The following is a 14,715-nucleotide window of genomic DNA, read 5'->3' on the forward strand; positions in this document are numbered from 1 at the left end:
GGAGCTAAAAACATAAAGGCTTTTTGCTCTTCATTTTTCCTTAATCCTGGTGTGCAGAACAGCTGTTGGAGGAAGTTATTTTATTCATATTTTATAGAAGAGCTCGGTTGTTATGTGGGGATCGTGGCCAAGAAAATGAAAGTTCTCAGGAGTACAGAGGTTGCCTCACACCTGATGGGCCATGTGTGCAGCTCTGAAAGAGAGACCTTTAGCTGATGTCATTGGGTTTTTATTTTCCTAGAAAATACGTGCACCCTATGCTCAGAAATCTTTTATTAAACTTAGACTTTTAGTAAGTATGACAGAACTATGAGCCATATTTCAACTACTTATTTACATATTTATGCTAAAAGAATAAAGTATCTTTGAAGATTACCCTTAAATTTCTATCCCAGGCTATAGACAACTTGGAAATATTTTTGGTGGTCCTTGTAATGTGAGATGTGGTATGTTCAGCATTTATTGCAATAAATACAGATGTTTCAGTTGAAATGAAAATGTAAGACAATGACCTATAGGCACATTTTTTCTTGTCAGTTTGAATTTTCACTTTATGCTTAATGAGAATATTTTTCAGGCTGTGATTTTTGACATACTGTGAATATTAGAAAAGGTGAAATGTTGCTTAGAAGACATTGGTTAAGATTTCTGTGACAATAAAAACTATCTGTGCTCGCTTTGGAAGCACATACTAAAATTGGAACGATACAGAGAAGATTAGCATGGCCCCTGTGCAAGGATGACATGCAAATTCATGAAGCATTCCATACTTTTAAGCATAAAGTGGAGTAATAACAACCTCTTCAACAAATGCTGTTGGGAGAGCTGGACAGCTATGTGCAAAAAATTGAAATTTGATCATCAGCTGACACCATCCACAAAAATAAACTCTAGATGGATAAAAGACTTAAATATAAGTTGCAACACCATAAAAGTCCTAGAGGAGAACATTGGCAGGGAACTCTCAGATATCCCACGCAGCAATTCTTTTCCAATATGTCTCCTAAAACAAGGGACATAAAGGAAAGAATAAACAAGTCGGACCTCATCAAAATAAGAAGCTTCTGCATGGAAAAAGAAAACACCAGCAAAATGAAAAGGGAGCCAACCATATGGGAAAATACATCAGATAGAGGTTTGATCTCCAAAATATATAAAGAACTCACTTGACTCCACTCCAAGAAGACAAATGATCCAATCAAAAAACGGGCAAAGGACCTGGGCAGACACTTTTCCAAGGAGGAGATACAGAGGGCCCAGAGACATTTGAAAGGATGTTCGGCATCACTAGCCATCAGAGAAATGCAGATCAAAACCACAATGAGATACACTTTACACCAGACAGAATGGCCATCATGAACAGATCAACAAACAGCAGGTGCTGGCGAGGCTGTGGAGAAAAGGGAACACTAATACACTGTTGGTGGGAATGCAGACTGGTGCAGCCATTGTGGAAAGCAGTGTGGAATTTCCTCAACAAGCTGAAAATGGAACTGCCTTTTGATCCAGTGATTCCCCTGCTGGGACTATACCCTAAGAATTCCAAAATGCCGATTCAAAAGAACCTATGCACCCCAATGTTCATAGCAGCACAATTTACAATAGCCAAGTGCTAGAAGCAGCCTAAATGCCCATCAGTGGCATTTATCAAAAAATCATGGTACATTTACACAATGGAATCCTATGCAGCAGAAAGAAAAAAAGAACTACTACCCTTCAAGACAGCATGGATGGAACTAGAGAGCATTATGCTAAACAAAAGAAGCCAGGGGGCAAAAGACAAATACCATATGATCTCACCTATAAGCAGAACCTAACCAACAATACAAAGATGGAAGGAAAACAAGACCAGCAACACTGAAAGGAAAAGAAATCAACAGAGACAAGAGGAAAGGAAGGAGGGGTGGGTGGGGGAAAAGGAAGGGAAGGGGCAAGTCAAGGAACATATATCAAGGACTCATGGACAAAGCCAAAGTGGGGAAAGATTGAGGGAAGGAGAGGGAGGAGGCGACAGTAGAAAGTGAGGGGGGGAAGGCAGAGACAAATGTGTTTGGAAAAATAAATAAATTAATTTAAAAAAGAACTATATCTCTTAAGATCTTCATGATTTCAAATATGTCAACATGTGAAAATATTAAAAAATATTTGGACCACCACCTTGCTTATGGGACAGGACCATCCCTACACTATTGAAATTCTGATACAACTCTTTTAATGTCCGTCTCCTTTCTGTCATAGAGATAATTGTGTCCCTCCAATTTCACCAAGAAGATTCCCTAAAATAATTTGGGCTTGCTTTTCAACTGTTCTCTAAATGAAAATATGGCACTGGTGTTCTTATGAGACTTGCTTTTAGTATTCAACAGTGAGATTCATCCTTCCAGTGTGTATAGCTGTCATTGCTGAGTGGTGTCCCACAGCACACTATAATTGATCAATTTTCCAGGTGATGGACAATTGGGGCTATTCCAGTGGTTTGCTCTTATAAATTATTTTGTTATAAACATTCTCAAAGTTGTCTCTTCGAATACATGTGTCAGAGTTTCTAATTCCATACCTAAGTGTGGAATTGCTGAGTCTAGACAGCAGCCTTTCCTATTTTGATTACTGTGTCTTCCTCTCTTCCCTGAATGTCTGGAAGGGACATGAATCCCATTCTTAATGTTCTCAGTCAATGGCCTGGATTTAACATCTACATCTAGGGACCTTCAGTGGAAAGAAGAGGAATAGGAGATAGAGGTGATGGTGCTTCCCAGGCCTCAGAAAGACTCTCAGCCACAGCCTGGGGGAGGCAGCAGATGATGATGGAGGCAGGTGGAATACTCCAGCAGCTCTTCTGAGCACAGTGTGTGGAAGGTCTTCTCTGCTGCAGCTCAGCTCACATCACAGAAGCCATGTGAGTCCACCAGTGTGCTATGGAATTTGTACACTGAAAAAGATAGCATTAAAAAACAAAAGAGCACTTCATTCTGAGACTAAGGAAGCTAAGCTGGAAAGAGCTTAGTGCCATGCTCTGACTTCTTCGATGAGCTTCAAGGGTTACTCTTTCCATGGGCTCCCATATCATGGTACCAGCGATCTACACCCCTTGCCACACTCTGCTGGCCACATGCACTCCTCTGTGATCTGAGACTGCATGTCTACCTCTGAACCATATGCACACAGTGGGCTTTGAGGTTCTGTAATATGGAATCACTTTGCTTGGTCTCATCTTTTCAAACCCTGGGCCCATAGTACTCAAATGGGCTTTGGGATTTTGGGGTTGGCCAAAAAGTCTGTTTAGTTTTTTTCTGTAAAATAAAAGATACATTTTTCATTTTCACCAATAACTTAATTGATTTGGATATTTTGCATATGTTGACTATCTCCCACTGTTGGCTTCTCATGAGTAGAGGTCAGGGGCACTGTTAAACATCTTTCAGTGCAGAAGACAGCCCCACAGCAAAGAATTATTTGGCCATAATTTCAATAGTACCAAGAAACTTCACAAACCACCCTTGACACGTTTGATCAGTTATAGCACCTCCTCTGTACACTGCACAAATCTTTTTTTCATTTCAGTTGCATTTTTACCTTTCTTGAAATAATAAAGCATAATAAGCTGAAAATGTTACATATCTTCTTCCACCTTTAATATTAAAATGGCTGCACAGAAATTCACCAATTTTGATGTTTTTAAAAAATGCATGCTGATACGGCAGATGTCACAATACAATCTAGCAAAAATTATTTTGAATGAAGTTAAAGACAATTAAGCACTATTAGAACAATTATTTGGAAAAAATTAAATGAACTTTTTGGCCAATCCAATATACCAAACCAATGGAGAAATGTAATAGCATTTGATGTACTTATTATTATTGACTCAAAGCTTACCACAGTGAAATGCTCTGTTTCATTGGAAAACTTGGAGCGAAGGTTATAAGTCCCCTTCAGATGAAATTTGTTTAGGGTTCACACTTGTCATACTTAAATTGTTTTTTATTGAAGTATAATTGCACACAATATTATATTAATTTCAGATGTACGAAGTAGTGATTCAACATATATGCATGTGATCACCATGATAAGTCTAGTACCCATCTGTCACTGTGCAAAGTTATCACAATATTATTGATTATAGTCATGCTGTACACCACATCCTGTAGATCATTGTTTTTGTAACTGGAAGTTTGCACCTCATTCCTCTTCATCTTTTCCCTTCCTTCCCTCGGGCAGCCATCAGTTGGTATACTTTTGAACATTAAAAGAACCACTCATGGTCTAAATCCTCTGCGTTCACATAAAATGACAACTGAAAATGCATTTTCCTAATGAAGAATGAGGCATATCAAGTTGACTTGTGACACTATGTAGGTGCATAGCTATTATAGATTTAAGTAATCAGAATTAAACTAAATTAGAGACAATTAGTATGCACAGCTTACTCATCATGTTCAATTATCACCTTAATATATTTGGACTAGATTAAGTAAGAGGATGACCTTTTGGTATAATTAGGAAGTGAAGAGCAAATAAAATTTCTCTGTGACTCTCACTAGAAGGACCCTGTTAATTTGCTGAAGAAAAACTTAATAATTCTCATGAACTTCTAGCTATTTGATTAATTCTTCCAGCACCACCCAATAGAATTGTTCACAAAGACGGAAACTAGCCTTGAAGAACTAAAATTTTAATTTAATTAAATGAAATAGCCACATGTGGACAGTGTAGACCTAATTGTTCAAATCTTTGCAGGTGCCAAATTGAGTCACATCTCAAGTGTGAGAAGAAAGATGACCATGCTCAGATAATACTTTATACTTGTATAATATCTTAAAATTTTTAACATTTTCAAAATGACCCTGTGATTTCTGTTTTTATTTGCATTTTGCATTGACACAAGTGAGGTTCTAAAAGTTAGGTAACTTATACAAAGTCACCCAATTACAAGTGTATTTCTATTTTTATTATTAATTTTAGTTTTTGCAATTTGATCACTGAATATTGCCTGTCATTTTAGCATTTTTAAATTATGATTTTCATTATGGCCTAATGATCATTTTATGATGGTTCTATGTAAATATAGGTTGTGGTTTTCATTTCAGGGAACACAGTTTGATCTATATTTATTTAGCCCTACGTTATTATGTCATTTAGGTCTTCGATATTGTTGCTTTTTCTCCTTTTTGATGTGTTAAGGACTGAGAGGTGAATAAAATTCTACTTTTGTGATTTCTTTGTAAATCATATAATATTGCTGCTACATCTTTTGGTGCATTGTCAGTCTTTTTAAAATTTTCACTGTGAACGTCTCCTTTTAACATTGCTGTTGATCCTTAAACAGCATGGAGTTAAGGGCATAGACCTCATGCTGTTGAATATCCACATATACCTTTGCTATATATACATAACCTTTTGCCTTATTTATTGTTTTATAACATGAATTAAAACTGACCTGATATTAAGGTTACAATGTACTCTTTCCTTCTCATCCTGGCAAGCTTGAGAGCATATTTAAATTTGGCCAGCCTATTCCAATTTTGAACCAGTTTGCTTATGTTTTCACTGTTTAGCTTCAGACATGCCTGAATGCACAAGAGCCAAAGGTGACACTTTCAAGAGAGCCATATAGATATAAGTCAGGAAGGACAGCAACTTCCATTCCTGCACTTGACCTCCTGTCGGCTTTTAGAATATTTTAGCATTTTGCTAATTATAGACATCTGCATGGCACTCAGCCTCTGGCAATTAAACACAAATTAAAGCATTTTGATAAAATCCTGATATTAAAAATTCACTTACTTTTCCTCATCATTTTCTTGGCTGAAATTTATAATATGCTCCAGAGGCATGTTAGAAAGTCACATGAATTCTGTAAATAATTGCAAGGCATTCTGGATGGGATGTGTTTTGCCAGTGACTTTTACCTTTCCAAATATTTAAAAAACAATATCAGAAACACAGAGATTAGTCCCTTGAAATCTGCTCCTGAGAGAAAGCAAAAGTAGTTATTCTTTAAAGGGGCTTCTTTTGAATTCCCTATACCACCTGAACCTTGACCTATTTCTTTGATTCTCTAAATTACACTTTCAAAATTTGGAAAGATATATATTTTTTAGATTTCCTGCTTTTTTCCTATTTCTTTATTTTTAATTTTTAAATTACAGTTTACATTCAGTATATTCTGTATTAGTTTCATGTACAGTATAATGGTTAGACAAACATATACTTTACAGAGTGGTTCCCAGAAGATTATAATTTAAATGTCAGATTTTTTTTTTCCTCGAAATGTATGCCCACTCTACTGTCATTATAAACATCATCAGAAGTACATAGTTGCACTTTGGGGACAGAGTTTTTATGAGACCAAGAAGGAATGTTCTGAACTAGTTTAACTTTATTATAAGGTCAGGCTGATGAATTTTATTTAACTAGAATCTGCAAAGAATCTAATGATATCTTCTTTGTCACTCTCAGTGTCATACAAAATGTTCAAATCAATACTCTATTGATCTTTCAGTTTTCCTATTTTGAGTTTTTTAAGGAGCATATAGATCTCTTTATTCTTTCATTGATAGGCACTAGGATTGCTTCTGTATCTATTGTGAATATTGCTGCATTAAACATGAGAGTACAAATATCTCTTTGATATTCTACTTTCATTTCCTTTGGATATGTGAGGTCTGCTCAGGAGGTACCCAGCCATGTAATATGAAAAATAGACATTTATTGAAAAGGATACAAGATATATTGTACATAAGACAATGATACCTCAGTCCCCTTCAAAGCAGCCACCTGGGGACCTCATACAGTTCTTCCAATCGCCATCAACTGCTCCTTGTATTTTTCTGATTCTCATCAATGATCTGAAATCTCTTCCCTTCCAAAAGTTATTTTAGTTTTGGGAAAAGCCAGAAGTCATAGAGCATGAAGCCTTGGCTGCAGGCAAGCTGAGGGTCCTTGGTGATTTGATGTTTTGTCAAAACACTCTGCACAAGATATGATTCATGAGTGGATGTATTATCATGAAGAAGCTGCCGATCACCAGTTGCCCATTGCTGTGGTCTTTGGACTCATCTGAATAGTTTCCATGGAGGAATGTTCAAGCTTAATGCAAAATTTGTTGTAGATTTGTTGCTCTACTTGCTCATTTTATTTTTTTTACATTTTTTTAATCCTCATCCAATGATATGTTTACTGATTTTATTTTTTTAATTTAATTTATTTTCTTTATTTTCACAAATACATTTGTCTCTGCCTTCCCCCCACCACCTTCCCTTGCCCCCTCCCCCTTCCCTTCCTCAATCCTTCCCCTTTGGTTTTGTGCATGAGACCTTGATACACGTTCCCTGACCCTCCCCTTCCCATCCTTTTCCCCTGTCCCTGCATCCATCCATCCCTCTTGTCTCCGTTCGTTTCTTTTCCTTCCAGTGTTGCCGATCTTATTTTCCTTGCATTTTTGTATAGTTGGTTAGGTTCCGCTTATAGGTGAGATCATATGGTATTTGACTTTCACCCTGGCTTATTTTGCTTAGCATAATGCTCTCTAGTTCCATCCATGATGTCTTGAAGGGTAGTAGTTCTTTTTTCTCTTTCTGGTGCACAGTTTTCCATTGTGTAAATGTACTATGATTTTTTGATCCAATCATCTACTGACAGGCATTTAGGTTGCTTCCAACACTTGGCTATTGTAAATTGTGCTGCTATGAACATTGGGGTGCATAGGTTCTTTTGAATCGGCATTTTGGAATTCTTAGGGTATAGTCCCAGCAGGGGAATCACTGGATCAAAAGGCAGTTCCATTTTCAGCTTGTTGAGGAAATTCCACACTGCTTTCCACAATGGCTGCACCAGTCTGCATTCCCACCAACAGTGTACTAATGTTCCCTTTCCTCCACAGCCTCGCCAGCACCTGCTGTTTGTTGATCTGTTTATGATGGCCATTCTGTCTGGTGTAAAGTGTATCTCATTGTGGTTTTGATCTGCATTTCTCTGATGGCTAGTGATGCCGAACATCCTTTCAAATGTCTCTGGGCTCTCTGTATCTCTTCCTTGGAAAAGCATCTGCCCAGGTCCTTTGCCCATTTTTTGATTGGATCATTTGTCTTCTTGGAGTGGAGTCAAGTGAGTTCTTTATATATTTTGGAGATCAAACCTCTATCTGATGTATTTTCCCATATGGTTGGCTCCCTTTTCATTTTGCTGGTGTTTTCTTTTGCCATGCAGAAGCTTCTTATTTTGATGAGGTCTGACTTGTTTATTCTTTCCTTTATGTCCCTTGTTTTAGGAGACATACTAGTGAAAAAATTGCTGCGTGGGATATCTGAGAGTTTCCTGCCAATGTTCTCCTCTAGGACTTTTATGGTGTTGCAACTTATATTTAAGTCTTTTATCCATCTAGAGTTTATTTTTGTGGATGGTGTCAGCTGATGATCCAATTTCAATTTTTCGCATGTAGCCATCCAGCTCTCCCAACATCATTTATTGAAGAGGCTATTATTGCTCCATTTTATGCTTCTGCCCCCTTTGTCAAATATTTGTTGCCCATATAGACCTGGGCTTACTCCTGGGCTTTCTATTTTGTTTCACTGGTCTATGGGTCTGTTCTTGTGCCAGTACCAGATTGTTTTGAGTATAGTGGCTTTGTAGTAGAGTTTGATGTCTGGTATTGTGATCCCTCCTACTTTGTTTTTCTTTCTCAAAATTACTGTGGCTATTTGGGGTCATTTATGGTTCCATATAAATTTTGAAAATGTCTGTTCTATTTCTGTGAAATATGTCGTTGGTACCTTAATAGGGATTGCGTTGAAGCTATAAATTGCTTTGGGTAGTATGGACATTTTGATGATATTAATTCTTCCAATCCATGAGCACAGTATACGCTTCCATTTATTTGTGTCTTCCTTAATTTCTTTCTTCAATGTTGTATAGTTTTCTGCGTACAGGTCTTTACGTTCTTGGTTAAATTTATTCCTAGGTACTTTATTTTTCTTGTTGCTATATCGAATGGTATTTATTTTCTGATTTCTTCTTCTTCTATTTCATTGCTGGTGTACAAAAATGCCTTTGATTTCTGAATATCAACTTTGTATCCTGCTTCACTTATTAGGTTGAGTAGTTTTTTGGTAGAGTCTACAGGGTTTTCTATGTACACTATCATGTCATCTGCAAACAATGATAGTTTTACTTTCTCCTTTCCTATTTGGATGCCTTTTATTTCTTTTTCTTTTCTGACTGCTGTGGCTAGGACTTCCAATATGATGTTGAAAAGAAGTGGTGAAAGCGGACATCCTCACTGTGTTCCCGATTTTAGTGGGAAAGCTTTCAGTTTTTGCCCATTGAGTATGATGTTGGCTGTAGGTTTTTCATATATAGTCTTTATTATGTTGAGGAATGCCCCATTTATTCCCATTTTGCTGAGTGTTTTGATCATAAATGGGTGCTGTACCTTAAAGAATGCTTTTTCTGCATCTATTGAGATGATCATGTGGTTTTTGTCTTTTCTTTTATTTATGTGATGTATTATGTTTATTGACTTGCATATATTGAACCATCCCTGCATGCCTGGGATGAATCCCTCTTGATTATGATGGATAATCTTTTTAATGTATTGCTGGATGCAGTTTGCAAATATTTTGTTGAGGATTTTAACATCTATGTTCATCAGTGAAATTGGCTCTTAGTTTTCTTTCTTTTTAGGGTCTTTATCTGGTTTTGGGATTAGGGTGAAGCTAGCCTCATAAAAAGAGCCTGGGAGTCTTCCCTCATCTAGGGCTGTTTGGAATAGTCTGAGAAGGACAGGGGTTAGCTCTTCCTTAAATGTTTTGTAAAATTCTCCTGTGAAACCATCTGGCCCTGGGCTTTTGTGTGTTGGGAGTTTCTTGATTACTGCTTCAATTTTCCCAGCTGTTATCGGTCTGTTCAAACTTTGTGTTTCTTCTTCCTTCAGTTTTAGAAGATTATACTTTTCTAGAAATTTGTCCATTTCATCCAGGTTTTCAAATTTGTTGGCACATAATTGTTCATAGTAGTTTCTGACATTCCTTTGTATTTCTGTGGTATCAGTTGTTATTTCTACTCTCTCATATCTGATATCATTTATTTGGATCCTCCCCCTTTTTTTCTTGATGAGTCTGCTTAAAGGTTTGTCGATTTTATTTATCTTTTCAAAGAACCAGCTTCTGGATTGGTTGATCCTTTGAATTGTTCTTTTGGTCTCTATGTCATTCAGTTCTACTCTAATCTTGACTATTTCCTTCCTTCTACTTTCTTGGGGTTTTATTTGTTCTGTATCCAGTTCTTGAAGTTGTAGTGTTAGGTCTTTTATTTGAAATGTTTCTATCTTTTTTAGGTAAGCCTGTATTGCTATGAACTTCCCTCTCAGGACCGCCTTTGCTGTGTCCCAGAGGTTTTGGACTCTTGTATGTTCATTTTCATTTGTTTCCAGACATTTTTTGATTTCTTCTCTTATCTCATTATTGACCCATTCATTGTTTAATAGTCTACTGTTCATTCTCCATGAGTTAGCCCATTTTTGAAATTTCTCATTGAGGTTGATTTCCAGTATCAAGCCCTTGTGGTCTGAAGAATGTTTGGTGTTTTTTCAATTTTTCTGAATTTGCTGAGGTTTGCTTTGTGTCCTATCATGTGGTCTATCTTTGAAAAGCTGCCATGAGCATTTGAAAAGAATGTATTTTTCTTCTTTGGGATGTGAGGTCCTATATATGTCAGTTAAGTCTCTTTCGTTCAGTGTGTCATTCAGCTCCACGATGTCCTTATTGATGTTTTGTTTGGAAGATCTGTCCATTTTTGACATTGGGGTGTTGAAATCCCCTACTATCAGTGTGTTGCTGTCTATATCTTTTTTAAAGTCGTCCAAGATTTTCCTTATAAACTTGAGAGCCCCTCTGTTGGGTTCATATCAGTTTATAATGTTTATGTCTTCTTGATAGAGTCTTCCTTTAAGTATTATAAAGTGTTCCTCTGGGTCTCTTTTTATGGCCTTTGTTTTGAAATCTATTTTGTCTGATATAAGTATTGCAACTCCTGCTTTCTTCTCTTGCCCATTTGCTTGGAATATTTTTTTCCATCCCTTTACTTTCAATCTGTGTAGGTCTTTTGCTCTGAGGTGGGTAGCTTGCAGGCAGCATATGTGTGGGTCATGAGTTCATATCCATTCAGCTATCCTGTGTCTTTTGATTGGGGCACTTAGTCCATTTACATGGAGAGTTATTACTGATAGAAACCTATTCATTTTTTCTCTTTGTATCTGTGTTTTTCTCTTTCTCACTCTTTTCCTTCATCTTCTTAAACTAGTCCCTTTAGCATATCTTGGAATGCTGGTTTGGTAGAGATGTATTCTTTTAGCCTTCTCTAGTCTGGGAAACTCCTTATTTCCCCTTCTATTTTAATTGAGAGCCTTGCTAGGTAGAGCAGCCTTGGTTGTAGGCCCTTGCTTTTCATGACTTGGAATATTTGTTGCCATTCCCTTCTGGCTTGTAGTGTTTCTGTTGAGAAGTCAGCTCCTAGACATATTGGGGCCCCCTTGTATGTTACTTTCTCCTTTCCCTTGCTGCCTTGAGCATTCTCTCTTTGTCTTTGATAGTTGCCATTTTAATGATGATGTGTCTTGGAGTGGACCTCCTTGGGTCCCTCTTGAGTGGGCCCTCTGTGCCTCCTGGATCCATGAGACCTTTTCTCTTCACAAATTGGGGAAATTTTCCATCATTACTTTTTCGAGGAGGTTCTCTATCCCTTGCTCCTCTTCTTCTCCTTCTGGTATCCCTATTATGTGGATATTATTGCATTTCAGGTTGTCCTGCATTTCCCTAAATGCCTCTCCATTTCTCTTGAGTCTTTTTTCCATTTCTTGTTCTTTCTGGGAGCTTTTTTCTACCTTATCCTCCGTCTCATTGATTCGATCCTTGGCTTCATCCAGCCTGCTTTGGATTCCTTCTACTGTGTTCTTCAATTCAGAAATGGTGTTCTTCATATCCTCTTGTGTCTTCTTGATAGTTTCTATGTGCTTTTACAGGTTGATATAGTTTGCTGTAAGATACTGATAGTTTCTCTGCAGTTTCTCAAAGTATCTTTAAGCTGTCTGAGCTCACTGAGCTTCCCTGGAGCCATTGTTTTGAATTCAGTATATGATAGTTCTCTTCCCTCTATCTCATTTATCTCTCTCTGTGGGGATTCCTCTTTTTCACTCATTTGGGGTGAACTTCTTTTTCTTCCCATTAGTAATTAATTTATTTATTTTTGCTTCTGCTTCAATAGATCTGTCTTGTTTTCCTGACTTTGTGGATTAAACATCTATGGTAGTAGGCATGTCTTTTTATTTATTTATGTATTTTTTCCTTTACTTTTCTTTCTGGGCCTGCCTCTGATGATGTCAGTTGTTGAGCCTATATGACCTTGGGTCGTTTGTTTGAGCCTTCCAGGAGTCTACTGTCTGTGTGACTCCTGCTTTGGGCAGGTCTGTGACCCCCTTCTGCCAGGGATCGACTATTTCTGCGGATCACTCTGCACTCTCACGCCTGCTTCTTGACCGCGCTCCTGGCCCAGCAGGATCCCCCGCTCACCTGGGCTCATGAGTGCTTGCCCCAGCCCAGGGGCCTTCTTCGCAGCTTTGCATACTTGTCTGGACCCCCAGGCTGGCGGGCACCCCGGCACTGGTCAGTTTAGGGTCTTCTATTGTTTGCTTTCCCCACTTTTGGCTCTTTGGATGCGTTGCCTGCCCTCACCAAATGGAGACTACATAAATGGGAGGAAGTCAGCTCCAGGATTATCAGGTGAATCCTGTCTCCAGTCTCTCCCCCAGCGACTCTGGGCAGCTCTGTGAACCCTTCGGCCTGGGATCCACTATTTCTGCGGACCACCCTGCACTCGGGGGCCTGTGCAGGTTGGTTTATGCCTGCCCCAGCCGATCTGCACACTCCCTAGCTGGCCCCATCAGTGCCAACCTGAGGGAGTCCTCGCCAGCCCGCGCGGGTCCATACACACACATTTGCCAACTCTCGCCGGCCACTCGGCGTGAGTGTGCGCACCTGCACTGGGTGGTTTTGGGCTGTCTATTGTGTGCTTTTCAGCTTTTGGCTCTTTGGGGGTGTGCCCTGTTCCCTCACAGTGGAGACTACCGAAAGGAGAAGGAGTCTGAACTCCCTGGTTCTTCCTCCCGTTCTTTCCCCAACACCTCTCTCTCCAGTCTCTCTTCAGGGGTCTCTCGGCAGTTCTGAGACCCCTTCAGCCAGGGATCCACTATTTCTGCGGACCGCGCTGTAATTGTGGACCGTCTGGCTTGTCCATGTCCTGCTTCTCCCTCTTTGGGGGCGCTTCCTCCAGCACAAAATCTGCTCAGTCATATTGAATGCAAGGACAACACAGTACACATGCTCTTTCAATGGCATCTACCACCCCTACTGACTAGTACAGTGAAGTTGTCATTGTTCACACATGCTCATTCCAGTCCACTCTTCTTGACTGCCAGGCTATTCCATGCCATGCAAACCATTCTCATTATATTAACAATGGCTGGACTTTTCTGGACAGGCTACATATATTCATAAATAGGATTGTTGGATCATATGGTAGTTCTATTTTTAATTATGAGGAACCTCCATACTGTTTTCCATAGTGGCTGCACCAATGTACTTTTCCACTAGTGGTGCACAAGAGTTCCCTTTACTCCACATCCTCACCAACACTTGTTACCACCTTTCTCTTTGTTAATAGTCACTTCAACAGGCACTACATCAAGCCAAAAACACTTCTACCCAGCAAAAGAAACAATCAACAAAATCAAAAGGAACTTATGAAATAGTATAAAATATTTGCAAGTCGCATAACTGATAAAGGGTTAATATCCAAAATATATAAAGAACTCATACACTCATTAACAAAACAAACAATCTGATAAAAAAATTGAGCAGAGACACTGAATATACATTTCTCTAAAGAAGACATATAGATGACCAACAGGGACATAAAAAGATGTTCACCATCACTAATCATCAGGGAATTGCAAATCAAAATCACAATGAGCTATCACTTCACACTTGTTAGAATGGCTAGCATACGTTTTTATTAATGCCCTCAGAGATGACAAAATCTAAATAAATGGCAACAATGTTTTAAGGCATATGGGTCTGTTATCACTTATTATACAATCAACATTTTTTTCCAAATTAAAGGATGTTAAATTTTAAAAAGTACAATTAACTGAAGATACACCTCCTAAAATTAACATAATTTTCTTTTTATCTTTTCCTTTCCAGTACATTTATATTATTTTTTTACTATTTATAGTGGCAGTTTTTTTCATTATTCAATTATTTAATGTTTATCATGAAACTAGAATATATTCTGTGGTGCTAAATAGTCTTTAAAGTTATTATTTTAAGTAACTATATAGGCATTCACTGTTTTTTTTTAACATCACTGTTTAATTGTTCATCATTTAGATTGTATTGGCATTTTTTTAGCTTAAAATTTTATGACATAAAAACCTTACTGTGCTTATAGCTTTTTTATGCTTTTAGTGTTCTTAGGAGAAAGTCCAAGCAGTAGGATAACGGAGTCATTGGATATGAATATTTTTATTCCTCTCGATGGGCATTGCCAAATGGGTCTCCAGAAGGGTTGTACCAATTTATATTGTCATTAGTGATAAATGAGTTTGACCTTAACCATGGTGGTATTATATGCCATTATCTCTGTCTGCCTCTCTTATTTTCA

At 38.1% G+C, this 14,715-nt stretch overlaps 1 non-coding gene across 1 annotated transcript; it reads left to right on the plus strand.

Moving 5' to 3' along the window:
• The first annotated feature begins 671 nt into the window (after nt 1-671).
• LOC129061162 (U6 spliceosomal RNA) lies at nt 672-774 on the plus strand. The gene has a single exon (XR_008528112.1). It is a non-coding gene; the product is annotated as a U6 spliceosomal RNA (small nuclear RNA).
• The last annotated feature ends 13,941 nt before the right edge of the window (nt 775-14,715 follow it).

The sequence above is a fragment of the Pteronotus mesoamericanus genome, unplaced genomic scaffold, assembly GCF_021234165.1.
Source record: "Pteronotus mesoamericanus isolate MK-2021 breed Mesoamerican mustached bat unplaced genomic scaffold, CSHL_Meso_final scaffold_54, whole genome shotgun sequence".
NCBI lineage: Eukaryota > Metazoa > Chordata > Mammalia > Chiroptera > Mormoopidae > Pteronotus > Pteronotus mesoamericanus.